Raw genomic sequence first — 20,080 nt, 5'->3', positions numbered from 1 at the left:
TTTCCGTTTTCACCAAAGTGAACTCGAACCGTCTGGAGATGATTTCGGGCACATCCATAAAAGCGGTCCCGTTTATTAAAAAAATTCGTAATGAATACGAATTCGGGATGCACCGTGTACATTTTCTCATTCGGTGCTTCGCGAGTTGTTGACCCTGGGCCGTCTGGTGAATTAATTCCGCCTTTGCTTTTGTTTTTCCCCACTTCTCGTTTCCTTAAGTTTTGCTTCGATGGTATTTCCCCTGAGAACGATGAACTCGATGCGAATGTTTTGTGTATTTTTGAGAAAAAACGTTCTTTTGATGAAGTTTTTTGAATGAAATTTTTATCAGATCTAAGCTTGTAGGTAGGATGGTTAACGATCCATACAAATACATTTATAGGAATGTCATCAACACTACTACCGGTGGTAACTCTTGATCTATATGTATATTAACAGAATTTGAGTGACTAAAATGGCAAAAATTTTATTGCGTGAAAATAAATTTTTATAGCCACAATACTATGACGAGATCCATAAACATTAACATCGCCTATAAATAATATTAAAAAGAAAAGTCACATTTCGGAATTCGAGACAACAACCCCAAAACATGGGTGGCCTGAAGCCCTGTGAAGAAATTCTTTCGTTGGATAATATAAAATAAATACAAATTTGTGTACCATACTATTTTTCCCTCGAATATTGAACCTAAACCATAATCGAACTGGCAGTTAATAAAATTATAAAAAAAAAATATATATATATAAAGTTCAGTGAAGGGACGATAATCTATCCTGGTTCCTTTGACGCGTTCGGAACGATCGTCTTTAAGTTCGTCGTTTTTCTGTATTTTCCGAGAGTGTTCTACTCATTCGTTTTCCATAGTCCCATAGCAAATGAAAGAGATGAGAGAGAGAGAGAGAAAAGAACGAGTGAGAGTTTGAGGGAGAGAGAACGAAAGAAGAGAGAGAGAAAGAGAGAGCCGAGGAAAGACAGAGAGAAAGAAAGAGTGACAGTGAGTGCGAGAGAGGTTTGAACATACATCATTTCTTTAATATTACGTCCCTGTAATTCATATGATCGACCAAAAGGAAATAGAATTAGCAGTTTTTAAGTTTCTATTTTTGAATTTGGGGATAAAATAGTGACTTTTATGAGAGCTAACGTTGAAGGAGATTAGGCTTAACAATATATTGGGCCTATTGATAATTTTTGATAAGATAGTTTTTAATGTTAACTCTTTTAATGGTAGCTCTTTCACGTTTGGTAAGTTAAGTCCTAGGGAGAGACGTCTGGATAAGCCGTACTCTTGTAACAAGTAGCATTTAACTTTTGTCTGTTTTATTCCTGTGCAAATATACTGAATTTTTTCCTTTTTTTTTCAGGTGAGTACACTTTTTATTGCGGTCACGTATGTATAAATTTGTATTGTTTCGGTGCGCCTTTCGTCCCTTGGGTATTTATTGGGGTCTGCAAAGGGCTCAGTGAAATTAGCCCCTCCCCGCCTCCCCGGCACGATAGAAAGCCGGTCAACTCCTTTTCAAATAAAAACAAGAGAGGATTTACAGCTCTTTGCTCTTCCACTTTCGACGGAGATCATATCCAGCCGATTGTGGATGTCTTATCAGTCTGTCTATGCGGCCATGTGGTTGGAGATGATTTTTGTAACAAAACCGTCTTTTCTCTTAAAAAACTTTCCTTCTGACAACTCAATTGGTCATGTCAAAATACCGTTTGGTAATTGTTATTTTAATCAGGGATAAAAGAAGGTCAATTAAGTACAAAGTCCCAAAAACCCGATATGACTTTGTTTCATCTTGCTCCAGTATTTTTATTATTTATTTTTTAATTAATTTTTTTTTTGGGGGGGGGGGTTTATTTCAATTACGAGGTTAGAAAGAAAGGTTAAAAGAAGCAAGTAAGTTGTAAGTATGTGGGCTAAGAATAAGCGCCATTTCAAAGCCTTAACCTTGTGGTCTTCGACTCCCCTTAGTAGTTATTCAAAATTATGCTTAATTATTAATTAAATTGTACACATGTATATTTAATTTTTTTTAAACATCCAGGCGTGTGGCAACAATCAAGTTTGCGTCATTTATACATTTTCTGGACAATTGCGATTTTTTTTAGAGTTTGTTCCCTATGCGGATTCTCATATATTATTTTTTATTGCTTTATTTATTTTTTTTAGCTACAACAATTTGAAGAAAGATGTTTGTATATTTTATGTACATTTTATTAGAATTTCATTTTTTCAACAATGAACAAAAGTCAAAACAAAGGACAATACAACAGTGCTGATCTTTCCTTAAACAACGTGGCTGTTTTTGTTCCTTTTTTGGAACTGTTTTCTCTATGATATGCAAAAAATCGTTACAAAGAGAATTTACAAACAATATAAAAAAAAAAAAAAAATCTGACCATCCTGGGGCATAAACAAAATTTTTATGTGGGGAACGGTCAAAATTGCGGGCTTTCCGGCTGGATTTTCTTTTATTCTTATTTGATAATTTTGTTATTCAAATACAAACTTAATTCCGTTAAGAATTTCTATTTATAAATCTGTCAATGTTGCTTCAAATTAAACGGAAAAGTTTAGTCTTTCATCAGTATTTTGTTGATTTTGTTACACATTGCCGATCGAATTTGGATATTTTTATGCACATTTTGTCCTGTCTTTTTAAATTAATTATTTATTAGTAATCCTTAAATATAGTTAGTGTTATCCTTGCTTAAGAGGATTATTGTTTAAAAAGTTTATACTGCATTCGAAATTTGACTGTAGATTGATACCATTTGTCCACCTGTATCAATTTTTTAAAAGAAATTCCTCATGGGCCCTAGAAAAAAAGGAGTATTGCCTGGGCGTTCTTAGACGTACCACAGGCTTTGGACAGGTTCTGGCATCCAGGCATACTTTTTAAACTTAGGCGCTTCCTCCCTTCTCATTATTACCTTTTATTGAAATCCTACCTAGCTGATCGCTTTTCAGAGTGAGTGCGGCAATGAATTCGCGGAAGTCAAACAGATACCGATATACCGCAAGGTAGTATCCTTGATATCCTATAGATCATTTATACTGCTGATCTACGAATACATCTTGACACTATTATCACCACCTACGCGGACGACACCGCAATCCTATCCTCCAACTCGAATCCTGTCCAAGCTACCTCCAACATTCAGGAACACCTTGAGCTTATCGAAGACTGGTGTAAAAAATGGAGGGCAAGACTAAACGAAGAAAAATGTACTCTGTGTACTTTTACGCTGAAAAAGCAGTCTTTCCCCCCTTGTTTTGTACGTCTGCAACAAAGAGATACCAGTTTCCACTCAAGTCAAATACCTGGGACTATATCTCGACAGCAGACTGACCTGAAATCCCCACACAAGACTTAGAACTCAGCAACTTAATACAAGACTTGGACGACTTTGACAATTAAGACAAAGCTAACACTGTACATGACTTTACTAAGACCGATATGGACATACGGAGTGGAACTGTGGGGCCTTCCATTATCCAGCGCATCCAGTCCTTCCAATTGAAAGTCCTTAGACATATTGTCAGAGCACCTTATTATGTCACTAACCTCACTATCCACAAAGACCTCAACATTCCTTTTGTCAACGAACTACTCCGGTCCAGATTCCAAACCTTCCACACCTTCGAACCACCTTAACCATACTGTTCGAGCCCTCTCCACTCTTCCCATCCTGACAACCCACCACGTCACCTTAACCGACGATGGCCTCGGGACCTCCTTGACCCCTAATCATACACAATGAGTGCCAGCTGGCTCCTCAAAACATGTGTTCTATCAGTGCAGTGCTGGCATTAGTGTTAGTGTTGTGCTGTGTGATACATTAATCATGGTGAACATATTTGTATAGTATACTATCATGTATAGGTAACAAATAAATTTTTTAAAAATCATGTAAAAAATGTAGTTACAGCACAAGGAAATTACCGTGGTAATCAGTACATTTTAACCACTATTTCAACCGGTTAAACATCAAATTGAACCATTAGTTACACTTTTTCTTCCTCGGATTTATAAAACAGCTTTTACACGTCAGTACCATTATATGTGATGTATTTTGTTATTAATAAAATTATATATTTCTTTTTCGAAGGTATAATTTATTTAATTTAGTTTTTATTAGGATTGTAATAACATTAATTGATTTTTCTTTGATTCTTTAGTTTTTGTCTAATTTAGAGTTCAAGCTATTTGGTACGACGGACACTTTTTAGAAAATATATTATTGAGATTACTAGGTTAATCGAGATTTATAGGTAATAGTAGATATATTCGAGCATTATAAGAAGATAGTTTCAAAATGACTAGGGGATTACCCGCAGTACAATAAAAGTCCAATGAGTAAGTGACAACGCCTTATGGATACCGGATCATAAGTCTCAAAGGGTTCTTGAAGCGCTCATCATGCTCATTAAAATCTTAACGGGCCTTAGTGTCCGAACATACGTACCTCATTCGGCCGGAAAACCTGACAGTCGATTGTATAGAATAGTTCGTGTCCTAATCAATCAGCTTCCCTTTCTTCCAGGTAACAATTACCACGAGACAGAATAAGAGCGTAGAGGATTTTTAAACTGAAAATTTTAAATGAAAAATTTAAATTATCCTGGTATAATTTGATTCAATATTGTTCATAATTTTCCCTTGGTCGTATTTCTCCCTAGTTCTGCTACAGCGACAATAAACGGACCGGATGATCTTTTTATCTCGAGAAAATGTGAAAGTGGACATTTTTATAAACAATTGGCCCATTAGACCATCAGATTTACCGGGTTGCGTAAGTCGTTATGTAGACGTTAGTGACAGTGATTTCACAACATTGAAGTTATTTGAAGATATTAAAATATTATATTAGATATAAATGAGAGTTTGAAATGACGAAAATAGTTTCTGTGAGTATAAAAATAGTGAGTTGTAGTACAAAAATCTTTTATCACGGGTAGTATATTTGGTCTTTAATAAAGCGAGGACATGTGGACCACAGATTTCAAGAGGGTACAAATGGAACAGCGGTAGACTCGGAAGAGAACTTTACCGTTTGAGCAATCTGGATGGAAAGGCGTACTTTTAGCCAATAAATTACACTCCTGAGGATGAATATAGGTTGTTATCTAGTTTAGGTTCTACTTAAGTTCAATTACACGTCTGCCCTGGCTTCGTAAAATATAAAACTAAAGCACGCGTTTCTCAATTTTCGTTTTTTAGAAACGGATAATTATCGAGGAGGTTTCGCAAATCGAAACTCTGTTTGTCATAATATTTTCTTGTTTTTCTTCGCGTGTGTTTTTGGACGGCGAAAAGAGAAAATATTCCCACTTTGAAGAAATTAAATTTCTCTGGTGATTACACATTTCACGCGTCATCGATGAACTGTTTTGCATATGAGAGGTCTGTCAAGTTGACCAATCAGCCGCATAATTTGCTGAAAGTTCTATTGGGGTTCCAATCGTCAATGGCATCGTTGATTTTCGCTTTTGCTACTAAATTAACGTGTTTGTTCTTTCAGTTGTGTAAACGTACACAGATTCAGTTCTTTGACTTTCACCCTATGAAGGGATTAAAAATTAACGGACATTTTTCAAAGCTATCCGAGAGGATCGAAATGTATTCAATTAAGAGCCTTATTTCCCTTATGATAAATAAGCATATCATCATCGTGACCCGAGGTTTGTCCGACCGGCCACCCAGATCCAAGCGAAACGCTCTCTAATTGTCCTTCGGGTCTAATGATAACGGGATGCGATAACGGGGACTTCACGACGTCTCCTTCGCATCCACCGGGGAAAAAATGAGACCCTCCGCGGAATCGTTAGCAGAGAAACGTCGGATGATGTCTCAAATTGAATTACAAGATAGGAAAACAAGTTTTTTTTAAGTCTGTTTGGTACACACCAATCGTGAGATCATGCATTTTTCAAAAAACTAGGAGTAACTTTTATCATAAACACCTCAAATCATCTTTCTCGAAACATCTTCTAATTTTTGAATCATACAGTTATGACACAAAATCACGTTCCATGCGTTGATAGGCAATTCTTTAATATTCAGGTTTACCTGCTGAACTAAATCATGACCGGTGATAATCGTCCAAAAAATACTTCTTCTTGTTACATGTCTTGTGAAACTATGAAAAGAAATAGAAAAGAATTAGGATCTAGAAATGGAGTTTTATTAATAAAAAGCATTTAGTTTTCATTTTGAGCAAATTTGTGTTTTAATGAAGTCTCCAAAAAGACGCTAGATATCTAGGATAGGCGCGTACACAACTACTTCAGATCGATCAGGTCTGTTAAATAACTAAAGCCACTCCAGACACCTGCGTTTTGGAACAGTACAAATTCTTCTCTAATGAGAGACGATAGTTTTATTGTACTAAATAAAACTTGTAAAGCTCATGGACTTCTTACGAGTGAAAAATAATGTAAAGTAATTCCTATGATAAAGGTCTTAACGCCCAGCTAACTTTTGAGTGTCGCGGATGAGGCGACCCACGTTCTAATACGTTTTCCATATTATTTCCAATTTAAATTACGAGGGCTATGCCGGGATTCGAACCCAGAAGTACTAATGTGGCAATTACTTGTCTGACGACTTCTCGACCTCCTGGCCCTTATGTTACAAATATTCATGGGTTTATCTTTCTTTTCTCCTGATCTCTAAGGAAAAATTAACCTCTCGGGTCAAAGTATGGCCTCAATTTAGGTTAAAACATAAAACCACTACATCCCCCACTCCCCGCTGTCCAATTTTTTGACCTAAGTACTTAAAAACCTAACAGATCAATACAATCCTAAACAGGTTATGTAAATATGTTTAGAATAGTTTTTATTGATGTGTTAGACCAGTTCCAAGGTCTATATGTACGATTTTCGCTTGCAAATGGAAAAGGTCAGAGATGACAGTGCAGCCATCTGAATCGCCTCCAGAAAATTGTTCACCCTCTCGTTACTAAGTCGGTTGTTCCTATCGTGAATACATTTTCATAAATTATGCGTTAAGTTCTATTAAACGGGTTGATCATGATTCTAATTTTGCGCCGTGCACAGTAAGTGATGGACAAGGTTTATCGTGAGACAAGGTCGTTCGGTATGTTCATATTTGAATAATCTGTTTTTATTGAAATGTAAAGCGTTATGAATAATAATTCCGATTAACTCTTCTTTTTATCTAACGTTTTTGGTTGAGATGAAAAATTAGTGTCACGAGCGGGATTCGAACCAACGACCTTCGGCTCAATACGCCGCTGCTCTAAATACTTGAGCAATTATGACATCGTTATGAATAATTTAAGATTGGTGCATTAGTAAATTGAGAAATTACAAGATTTTACCATTATTTTTTTAAAGACCTTTTGCTTGGATTTGGAATAATATTGATTATTAGTATTTTTCAAGTCAGGTTTGACTTTGATCTATATGCAAGAAAAAGAACTGTAGATAATATATATTAATTATTTCCCTCCGTATGTTAATAAATTGTCACATTGTAAGATTAGGCATTATTTTAAAGAACTTTTGCTTATAGGTGGAATAGAATCGATTATTGGCATTTTTCTAAACCGAAATCGACTTAGACAAGTAAGACTAAGCTAACACTGTACAAGACTTTATTAAGATCAATATGGACAAACGGAGTCGAACTGTGTGGTACTGCCAAACCATCCCATATCCAACGCATCCAGTCCTTCCAATCGAAAGTCCTTAGACAATTGTCAAAGCACATTATAATCTGGTTTGGGATGTTATTGGGTATGTGGTTCTTCAATGAATCATACACTGTATTATGCAGTTACCAAGCTTTCGGCTCTATATTTGGCCTTCCTCAGGGCAATGTACGACGTCCTAAATAAAAATAATAATAAAAAAAATAATAGGTTGTAATTGACCTGAATTATAATTATAACCTGACAATTTCTGTTAAAAACGTGTAGAGAGGTGTATTTATAAAATTGTTCACTTTTAAATGGTTATTACATTATTATTATTATTTAAAACGTCGTACATTGCCCTGAGGAAGGCCAAATATAGAGCCGAAAGCGTGGCAACTGTATACAGTGTACGATTCATTGAAGGACCACATACCCAGTAACATCCCAAACCAGATATAATCAAAGTTGGTCGATAATTGAACAATTAAGTAAAGCACTTTATGTCACTAACCTCACATTCCTTTTGTCAACGAACTAATCCGATCCAGATTCCAAACCCTCCACACCTTCGTACCATCCTAACCATACTGGTCGAGCCCACTCATTCCCATCATGACAACCCGCCACGTCGCCTCAACCGACGGTGTCCTCGGGGTCTCCTTCACACTTAATCACATATATCATTGAGTTACAGCAAAGGTCGACTCCTCGAAGCATGTGTTCTGCGGGTGCAGTGCTGGCGTTAGTGCTAGTATTGTGCTGTGTGATACATTAATCATGTGTACATATTTGTATAGTATACGACCATGAAATAAATTTAAATTTAAAAAAAGTGTTAGTGTTGTGAAAATAATATAAACACAATGCAGGTTAGGAATTAATAAGTAATTTTTTAAAAATACTACTGGTGTTGTCATTTGACAGAGTGATATCGATGAATTTAGTACATATTAACATTATTGAGAATACTAGGGGATAATTTGAAATAATGGTTGATTAATTTAAAAAAATCACAATTAATTATTCTATCCATTAGATTTCGTGGTCCGATGGACCCAATAACTTCGATTAATCTTCATATAAGGTATTGGTTGAGATAAAAAAGTCAGTGTCACAAGCGGGATTCGAACCCACGACCTTCGGCTCAATACGCCGCTGCTCTAACCACTTGAAAAATGGCAAAAAGGAGGGAAAATTCGAAAGGTAGGTTGAGATGGGAAGTTGGTGTCCTTGTGGGTCGAAGTCACGATAGCTCAAGTTGCAGAGCAGCCGTCGTGGGTTCGAATCCCGCTCGTGACCTGACTTATTTATCTCAACCAAAACCTTACATAAAGATTAATTAATTGAAATTTATTATTCTTTTTATCTAAGGTTTTTGATTGAGATGAAAAATTAGCTTCACGAGTGGGATAATTTTTCATTTCACTCAAAAACTTTAGATGAAAAGAAAAATTAATTGGAAAAAATAATATGGCCGATTATTACCATTAAGCAAGTGTGGATTTTAATTTCTTTTAAATTACCTCCCATTTAGGTTACAGTAAAAAGTATCGTAGCCATAAAGCAGCGGCTTTAAAAGAACCCCGTTGTGATTTTTTTCCTCGCTATTTTACGGATTGTTAAGCAGGGGGATTTTGTTTAACCGACCGGTGCTATAATTTTATTTGCCTTGGTAACGGAGCTAAAGAGGAGAGAATCAATAGGGCCACAATTAACATCGGCAGTGACTCGGATTCCCTTCAGCCAGGGATATCTCAAGAGGATCTGGGCCACGTTCTGGTCACTTGAACTGGAAGAATTGCTCGCTGCGTTCGAATCGGTAATTGCTCCAGGATGGATGCTTCAATTGATTCTTCTCCGTGTTTCGTAAAGTCGGAAAGAGAGAAAGGGGATGAGGCCGAGCCGACGCGTCTTGAATTCCGATCCCCACGGTTTCGAATAATGAGATTTCGGCTCCGTGAATCCTGTTTAAGCCAAAATAAAAGGGAGCAGCCACGGGTGGAAAGTCGCCCCTGACAAAGGATGCACGGTGAAACGTTCCGAACGGGACGCGTGGAGCATGTGTAATTGCTGTGCCTTACCGTTACATGGCGTACGACATCCTTTTTCTGCACTTTGTCTAAACCGTGTCTCCCTCTTCATTGGACATTCACGGCAACCCTCCTTTTGCAAATCCGTCTCGTCTCCTTTCCCGAAAACAAATGGAACGCGACGTCGGAAGAACCCAAAATGACTTAAGAAACTGCAAATTCTTTAGTAAATTATGTGCAATAATTCATCACCAATCGTAATTTAAACCAAAGAATTGTAAATTATAAATTATGCCTCTATCTATTTAAAAAACCCACTAACATTTTATTTATGTTTGTTTAAGTAAAGTATCATTAACTGGAGAGTGCTGAAAAGCAATTGATATTGACCATGATACAACTTGCGTAATATTGCTCCTCGCCAATAGTCGGAATTTTTCTCAGTATGAACACACGATTAACACTTGATTTTAACGTATCCACTGTGTCAACAGTCTGTTCAAATACTAGTTTGTATGATTCAAAATGCATATAATGCCTGGTTTTCTACGATGGAAACTAAACCTAATGAATAAAAATCACATCAAGGCAAATTCTTTATGTCAGTTAAAATTTAATCGCGTTTGCTAACATCATAATATGATTTGTTGAAGTGACGAGCAATCAATAGTGAGGTAGTTTAGAAAAGCGCCTTTTTCATTTTTTGAAGACGGTTTCGATCTTTATTCGGGTCATCTTCAGCGCATGAGAAATTACAAAACATATCTTGATTGGAAAAAATACAATTGAAGCTGTCAATATAAATTTTCAACCAAATATTTCATACTATTGAAATTAACCTGTGACAGAAATTAATTGTATGAATTGTCAGCAAAATACATTGGAATTACACCGAAATATCTATAAAAAAAAAAAAAAAATAAAACGAAAAAACACCACATTCATGACTGCAAAACACCAAAACCCAATCTCACAGGCATTGCCCACACACCACTTTGAAACCCAACATTTCTTTGATTTCGACAAAATGCAAATACTAAGCACGGAAAAAACAAATACAAACGCAACTTTCTAGAAATGGTTTCCTTTTCTTCGTTATCGTCCTTAATAATTAAATCTATTATATTTATATCCTCTATATTGAAAAATAGCAAAAAGGAGGGAAAATAAAAAAAGTTGTAGGTTGAGATGGGGAGTGGTGTCGGAGTGGATAAGTCACGATAGTTCAAGTGGTAGAGCAGCGGCGTATTGAGCCGACGGTCGTGGGTTCGAATCCCGCTCGTGGCACTAACCTTTTCATTTCGACTGAAACTTTACATAAAATTTTTACTTTCTTTTTCATTTTTGTTTGATTTTTATTTTCATTTTTTTATTTTTGACTTCCCAGTTCCATTCCAAAAATTCCCCATTCTCGTGTTCCTTCGAGTTAAATAAACAGCCTATGATCAAAGAAATTTTACCAGATTCCCCCACACTGTCACAATCGTATAAAAATAGCAGAATACAAATTCAGGTTTCAGAACTTTCCCACACCAACATGACACCACCAGAACAACACCACGCTTTATGCGAGTATGAAATACTTTGTTCAAAATTTATATTTACATCTTAAATTGTATTTTTCCTATCAACATATGTTTTGTAATTTACCCAGGCGCTGAAGATGATCCGAGTAAAGGTCGAAACATCGGCAAAAAATGAAAAAGGTGTTTTTCTAAACTACCTCACTCTTGACCGCTCCTCACCTCAACAAATTATGGGACAACAGGTCACTAAGAAACCCACATTCATACTATGCTTTACGATCTTAGAAATATTCTTAAAGAATCTTAATTTTTCGTTTTGTTCATCAGGAAAAAGGTTTTAAAGCGTGTCGGCCCAGTTATCATAATTGAGTTTTATTATTAGAAAGTCATCCCTTTCCCGTCGATGTTTGACGCTTCATTACACGCCCAGTCATCCGATTAACGTCGTTTAGACGGATCTATTTTGAAAATCGATTTAAATAAAATCCAAAGGAACTTGACATCGGGCAAGTAGGAAGTGGACAGATCACGGGCCATTTTCTTTTTCTCATGGTTCGGGACGATGTCACGCCAGTCGGACCGGAAAGGAGCCGTGCTCTCCTCGGACCGGTGTCATCCCGGGCCAACTGGACCGTATATTGCGTCGACTCATTTACAACGGTACCGAATCGTCAAAGAAGCCGAGGGATCACGGCGATCGACCGCAATGGATCACGGCCGTTCACGGCCGTCGGGAAATCGGCCTGCTTCCTCTGGTGAAAACGGATAGAAAAAGAATATGCTTAGTATTCCGTCTACGGATTTACTGCCGACATAAATCGAGAACGTGTCTTACTTTACCACTGAGCCCTTCCTGAAAGCTGCCTGAAAAAAGCCTCAATCTCAGCGTGTTGGGAAAATATTAAGTGGGCGACGTGGGTTTCTATAATGAAAAGACCTCAAAATATAATGACCTCGGTAATATCTTGAGTTCACCCTGGTTTCGTTTAACATAATTCAGTTTCGTTGGGTCCTCCCAGACTCGCTAAGACAAAAATTATATTGATCTATTGGTGCTACGAATTGTGCGAGGTGAATAGACCTCCAAATAAAGGAAGATCGCGATATACCTCAAAATCCTTACAAAACCTAAGAAATTGAATCAAACCAAGTCCATTACGTAAGTAAAAATGCTTGGCGATGATGTTGAAAATCAAAAAATTGACATGTTTTCACTAGTGTTGACATGAAAAGATCGCAAAACAGAGAAAATATCGTGAGTAGTACCTATTTAATGTAACAATTTCCACCATCATTCATTACTGTGTGGTCCACCCAGAATCGCAAAATCAAACCGAAAAAATTGCCGGTTTTGTGTTAAGAATTTTACGTGGTTGACCAGACCTACGAACCAAGCACGATCATAAAATATCGCGAATTTTCTCTCAAAATCAAGATCAAACCAAAGAAATGTAAATAAACTTTTGTCTTTTAGACTACACTGCGCTGAATTTTTACGACGAAAGAGGTTCAATGTTTAAACTAGTTGCTGAAAAGTTTTCAAAATGTAGACAGATCGGAAATATTGCTAGTACACTCAGATTTCAGGTAACATGGCCGGTCTTCATTGCTTTTGGGTCCGCCCAAGCTCGCTAAGAAATGCCGAACTGTAATGAAAAACGAAAAGTATATGGTCGGTTATGTGTAAACAATTCTGTGAATAGTCCAGTCCATCGTAGTAATTCCAAAACCATCCCTAACCAGGCATCCAAACAAAGTAAAATCTCCTTCAAAGTGCAGATCAAAACTAAGAAGCCTAATTAAATATATATCTATTATGTATCTAAACTGAGTTCAATTCGAACATCGACCAAAGAAAACAAAATTTCTTACAGAATACTTCACTGTAAACAGAGACAAATCGAAAATCACGTGAATTTTGCAGTCTGAGTTCTCTTTCAAAATAAATCCTGAATGTGAACTTCGAAAAAGTAACAATGTTTAAACAAGTTGTCTACATGGATTTCTACAATGAAAAGACCTCAGAACAGAAACAGATGAAAAATATTGCGAATATCCCTTGATTTAATGTAACATTATCGTTCCCCAGCCGCTAAAACAAACCGAATAGAATCTCCAGTTTAGTTTCCGTAATTAATTACACAATAAAATCACGAAAAGATAAATTCATTTTCCTTTTATAATTTTACAAATCGCGCCGGCATCCGAATTTTTGTAGGGTATTCCTTCGTTTTGTGTGTTCAAAAATCTCGAGTGGTTTTCGTTCCCCATTCCCCGTTCCCCTTGTCCCAAAGTATAAGATTTCCTCTTTTTATGTAAACTGTTAGGCCCGCCTAGACTTGCTAATACCAACTTTTATTACTTTTTCTCAAGTAATTCTTAATTATGCAATCGGAATAAACGAGGAATTTAAATGAGAGGTTTGTGACGGAGGCGATTGAGGTAGCTCAAGTGGTAGAGCAGTGGAGTATTTAGTCGAAAGTCGTGGGTTCGAATCCCGGTGTGACATAAATTTTTCATTTCGAAATTGTGTACAATTCAGTAAAAAAAACTACGTTGTTGACTTTACCGTCACCCGTGAACAAGCACGCTATTCGACGAGTAACGCAGGACGCATTTCAGATAGCGTTCCGTTAAATCTGAGCATACCGAAATCTTCCTAATATGTATGTATATTCGTTCAAGAAATTCCATGAAGACACTTCACGCTTTTATCTTCTCGTGTTCGATTTGGTAAATGAAAGGTTCAAATAAAAAGTAGAACGCATCTTCCTAAAATGACTTCGTACAGAAAATGCATAATTTATCATCAACGGTAAAAAAAAAAAAAAAAAAATGAAATCGTACGTTGTCGAGAATACTAATTGTGCCAAGTGCTGCTTAGATCTGTGGGAAATGGGGGAATGGGTTTGCGGTAGAAAAATGAGATGTGGCCATTGAAAATTGCTGGAAGAGGAAAAAGAGGCGCATAAACAACAAGAGAAAAATATATTTACTCTCAGATTTTTTTTTCTCCAAACAGTTTCTACTTTAAATCTAGGTTGTCTCTATTGTCACTCTTCCCTCTGCTTTTAACAAGTGTTCCAATTCCCATAAAACGGTACATGTAAGTTAAAAAGTACAATCCTTTTATTCAGGTTGTAAGGAACAGTGAAGGAACGGTTTTAAATACTGACCGACAGAAAACATTTAAATATAAAATTATTTCGGGGGGAAAATTAAACAGAAAAGAATGGAGTGGTTATAAGTAAAGGAAAACTCAGTAATGAAGTTGTATTGCCGGTTAAACTTTCTATTTTCGCTAATTAACCATCCGATCCCACATTAATAGGAACTAAATAATTCCTTTATTTTATATTATAGATATATGAGAAAGTTATTGTTTCGTACAAAAATCTGAAAAATGTGAGCTTTGTTATATCGGAATGTACGGAAACATATGCAGGAATTATTTTGTTTCCTCTTTCAATTCCGTGAGAAGAGAATTTTTTATTACTACCTGTATTAATAAAATATACATCTCGTAATTTGAGGTTATTTACATATTTACATTTATACACTGTATATCATGTCTTGAGGGGAGTCGCCAACCATTCTTGGTCTCCCAGTTTTGTGCAAGGTTAGTCCTTGATAAGGTGGCCCCCGAGGCCATATCTGCGTTAATCGGCGGACAGGATTGTTGGGATGGATTATGTTGGACATGGATTGGGCTAGTGGGTTGGGGTGAGTGGAGAGTTTGTCGTGGAACTGGATGAATTTGGGATTAATTTATTTACAAAGGGTATTTTGAGGTCATTGTGGAGACTGGCGTTGGAAATATAGTAAGGAGCGTTAACCATAATTCTGAGTACTTTGCATTGGAATGATTGAATTCGTTGGATGTTGGTAGGTTTAGCGGTGCCCCACAGTTCTAGTCCATATGTCCAAATCGGTTCCAGTAGTGTTCTTTATAGTGTTAGTTTGTTTTTTGTCGACAAATTAGATTTGAGTTAGATCCGAGTAGTTTATATAATAGTACGGATCGTCTATTAAGTTCCTGTCTTTTTATTTGGAAGTGTTGTTTCCACTTCTGACGTGAGTCAAGATAGAGCCCAAGGTTTCGTACGTAATAAGCTTTGGGAATTGGGAGGATGTTTAGGTGTATTGTGTGAGGAGTTTTGCTTTGGAGGGTCAATATAATATGGACGCACTTTTGTTTTCATTCATTTTTATTCTCCATATTTTGCTCCATTCTGCAATCCGATGTACGGGTGATTGGAGCTCCTCCGAAGCTTTTTCAGGATCGGGATTGGACGAAAGGACGTCTGTGTCGTCGGCGAAGGATACATGGAGAGTAGAAGAGAATATAATGTATCTTTTTATACCGACGATTAATGTACAGCAGATTTAAAATTATGATTTTGGTTTTGGTTATTTTGTAGGTGATAGATTCACTCGGTTGGTCTTAAAAAGTTCGTTCTCACTTGATCAGTTTTTATAAACTGAATCTCGGGTGTCACGGCCGCCCACAGAATCGGATTAAAAGTTATTAACATATTTTCGATACGTTTCAATAATTTAATTTCTATCGAGCCACGATCTTCGATCTTCCGAAAAGGTCGGGGCGAACTGTTCCAATTCAAAAGTAGAAAACGGTCTTAAGCCTTCGGGGTTAAGGTCTTGAAATGATTAGATTTGTAAACGGGCCAGTGGTAACGCGGCCTCAGCTTCTTAGCGACTTTTCATCCTAAAACGGCCATATCCATTAATTGGAATTGAGCGGTTCAGGGATCAGCATGCTTTCAACGAGGTGCCCCCTGCGGTTAGAACGCCTCCGCGTATCGATTTCGCTGACCTTCTGGGGTTGATAGCATCGGGTTGCCGGCCATCACGTAACCGACACCCCTCTTTGCATTCGTCTGTTTGATAAGTTTTCTATTCCCGTAGCCATTTAGAAATCGGCGAAAAGCCACGTTGAAATTTAAAAGAAAAAAATTCTGAAGACGGGTGCGAGAAGAGACGTCGAAAAACACGGTGTAATTTACAGCCCGTCTGTGAATATGAGAGATGTGCAAAGTAGTTTTTGAACTACTCGATGGTCGAACCTTTCTCTGCCCGGATGGGATAATTGTACTTGTAAAACATTGCCCACTTTAGGATGGACTATTGTAGAATAAAATTGGGATGGAAAGTAAGAAAGGTTTCTTTACATATATTTTAATGATGATTGACAATAAACCAGATTGAGCTGCTCTTTCGTTGCATATCTAACGTATTAGGAAAGCTTATGAATTTGTGTAATAAATTACTTCTCTCTTTAAACATAGTACAATTACTACCTTAATGAAAATTCCGCTATAATTTTATGTTGACTGCTGAATTTGAGTAATCATGACATTTTAGCCATATAGAGGTTTAAAGTCATTCGAAAGGTTGTCGCAATCGACATTTGTGCTGAATGGTAAGCAAACTACTGACAAATCCATGTCTGTGATGATCTGTCGACAAACAAGTTTATGCACTATTTATAAGCAAATTCAAAGTGAAATCGGCAGCTTGTCAAGCCTTACAATAGCCAGTGGACCAGATTTTTTAATGGAGGGTTCTTGGGAAGGCTTGATCACTAAGGTTAGTATTGAGTTGAACGTAACTTAAATTTAGATACGTAGTAATGAGTTTGGAGAATTCTTCTTAGGACTTTTAATTATAATGCCGACAGTAGCTCCATATGTCCAAATAGGTCGAAGTTATGCTTTGTACGTTGTTAGATTGTCATTTTCATTTCTGACACCGTCCTGAAATTCTTTGTAGATGCCCAACTCGTCTGGTTAGTTCTTGTCACTTGGGTCTTGTGTGGGGATTCCATGTCTACTCCGAGAATGTCGGTAGTTCGTTTCTGTTTTCGTTTTGACTTTGTCGCGGTTTAAATAACATGAAAGGAATTTGGGTATATTTTTCCTCCTTCTTTTCTAAGCGATACTTGCTCCAGCTCGGGGTGCTTCTGAATATTGGAGATGGCTTGGATAGGTTTGGACTTCGGTGATGCATTGCGACTGTGGGATCGTTCGGGTAGGTTGTACTGATGGTTATAAATGGTATATATCTGAGCGCATAGCAGTGTCCTGGTCAAGTCCCAGCAAGCGGCCACGCGTACCTTTATTCCAACCAATTCACCTGGTTTTCTCACCGTCATATTTCTCTTTTCTCATAAGATGGCTTCTGAAATTTGAAACATAAATTAAGATTAGGTCGCTTAGTATACTGTAAAAATTTGAGCACTTAATATTAACCATTTTCGAAAGGGGGGAATTTCCAGATTTGCATTTTCGTTACTGACTAACTCTCTAATCATACGATAAGGTACTTCCCGAATAGCTAGATACGTGAAAGTCCGCAAAAAGCTAGGTTTTATATAGTAAGTAAAGGAAAAAATCTGAAAATTGAGATTTTCTCAAAATTAGTGCCGCTTTGTGTGGGGGGTAACTGGAAACATGCCAATTAAACTAAAAGAACAGTGTTGCTCATAAAAAGTAGTAGTTATGAGAGGAACGATCTGTTCTGTTTGGAACGAATAGATAGGATTTTAAGATTGTTTAATACTTCTTTTTGCCAGACCCTACCAATTGCCAAGGACATTAAGAATCTGAGCAATATTGTGTTGTTCTAAAGCAGCCGAGCAACCTGTGTCTTTTCGATTTTCGTCTACGAAATTGCAAAAATTATGAGCTCGAAACAATTTGTTTCAGGTCATATCTTGGTATTTTTTTTAGTAAAATACCTGATTTATAATCACGTTCTCTCATTAGAAAAGGAATTCTATAGTTTGCGGAAGAGAGGGATTTTCACATTGAAATGTTTTTTTTGGGTTTTTTAGAGGTATGTACAAAGACAATACAATGGATTGAAATTGTACAAAATCATATGCTCAATTGATTAGGAGAAAGTATTTGAAACAATTACGCTCTGGAAATGTATCTAGTCATCACACCTCGTCATCGTGGATGATTGGGTAGTCAAATATGCAATAAATCAGAGAGGCCGTAAACGTCAATTTGTACGAGCTGTAAAAGTGAAAGTATGAGCCCGATTTGACTTGGTAGCGACTTATTGATATCAATTTTGAAAACTCGGTTGTATTTCATGTCGTTTTACCCGTTTTTTACGAAACATCTTCAGCGACCGGCAACACGCTTTCTCGCTGCTACCGACTAATGATCCCGCAAGAAGTAATGCATGTCACGACCTCGTACTTTTACTCAATTATGCATTTTGTTCGGTTTACCAGACGGCGCGTCACCAGAGGAGAATCGAGTTCTAAAAATAAAGGGTTAAAAAAGAGGACCTTTTAACCCGTTTCATCCGCAAATGACGTTCACCGTTTCTCGTGGGATTAACATAATGATCACACAAGCGTGTCGGAGTCTGCAACTTCATCAGCATCTTTATTTCGCGAATACCACGACAATTTTAAACATTCCACGCTAGAATGGAGACATACACATACATAATTTTAAAAAAATTGCATAGTTGAAAGTACAATACGTTCTCACGTAATAATATCGTTTCTTAAGGCCTTACAAGAGGCTTGTTGTATGACCAAATCTTTTTTCTGTCTCTCATTCATTCATTTCTCATTTCAGTCGTTCATTTCTGTCGTAGTTCTCATATTTAATTTTTACTCGAAGAACGTGTCGTAAACTAGTCTTTCAGCAGGCAATCATTTAGCTATGAAAACGATCCATTGTGCTATCCACGAGCATGGTACATTTTGCGAAACTTCAATAAGGAATAACGGATAGACGGAGTAAAAAGGTCAAAAAATTTAGCCGAAGGTCGCGGGTTCGAATCCCGCTTATGACACTGACTTTTTTATCTCAACCAATACCTTACTAAAGATTAATTAATTGAAAGAAGTATTTTGGTCAATCGGACCCCGAACTCTAATGGATTTCATGTAGCCTTAACTCCTTGGACTCTTAAAACAGAATAATATCTAAACCTTTTCTGTTTAATACCTTGGCTGTTTGCTACAGTTTGGTATACAATTAAACTTGATTTACGAATTTCTTAATGGATAATTGGAGTTCTTAAAAATACTAAAAATGACCTTTTTTTTACATGCTAATACTTCTTTGGTAACAGTCACTTAAAAGAACTGTGTCAGAAATAAATGTGAAAGGATAATTGTCAGTAAAACTAAGGCCAAATTTCTCACATTAATAAACAGTCATTATTAATAAATTCTCTAATTTCGTGGTCCGTTTGACCAATTAATAAATTACAATTAATTAAGGTTTTTTAGTTGAAATAAAAAAGTCAATGGCACGAGCGGGATTCGAATTCGAAGGAGGGAAAATTCAAAAGGTGGGGTTGAGATGGGAAGTGTCCGACTGGATCGAGGTCACGATAGCTCAAGTGGTAGCGGCGTATCTAGCCGAAGATCGTGGGTTCGAATCCCGCTCGTGCCATTGACTTATTTATCTCAACTAAAAAACCTTAATTAATTATTAATAAAACTGACCTGAGTAAGTTCGGCAAGAATATTCACATATTCTCATATATCAGACAATCCGACGTTCCACAAGGGTGCGTTCTTAGTCCCATCCTATAAACCTGTAGAGGAAACACCGTCATTACCATCTACCGTGTGGACGTCACTGATGTCTTCTAACCCCCTCCCCCCAAGAACCAAAGAAAAGCTAGAGAGTTAGTAGTTTATCGAAAAATGGTGCAAAAAGTGGGGACAAAATAATTCGCGGAAAAATATACATTTAAAAAAGAATGTTGCATTCCACTGTAGGATTTACACTAATGTTTAATACTCCCAGACAGCAGACTGACGTGGTATCACCACACAAGACTTGACAGACAACA

General features: G+C 36.9%; 1 protein-coding gene across 2 annotated transcripts in view; it reads left to right on the top strand.

Moving 5' to 3' along the window:
* LOC106663408 overlaps positions 1-20,080 on the top strand; it is a 410,261-nt gene that overhangs the window by 332,809 nt on the left and 57,372 nt on the right. The window lies entirely within an intron of this gene.

Source organism: Cimex lectularius, unplaced genomic scaffold, assembly GCF_000648675.2.
Source record: "Cimex lectularius strain Harlan isolate CLEC.00 unplaced genomic scaffold, Clec_2.1 scaffold199, whole genome shotgun sequence".
Classification (NCBI taxonomy): domain Eukaryota; kingdom Metazoa; phylum Arthropoda; class Insecta; order Hemiptera; family Cimicidae; genus Cimex; species Cimex lectularius.
This window is presented reverse-complemented; position numbering and strand designations above follow the sequence as displayed.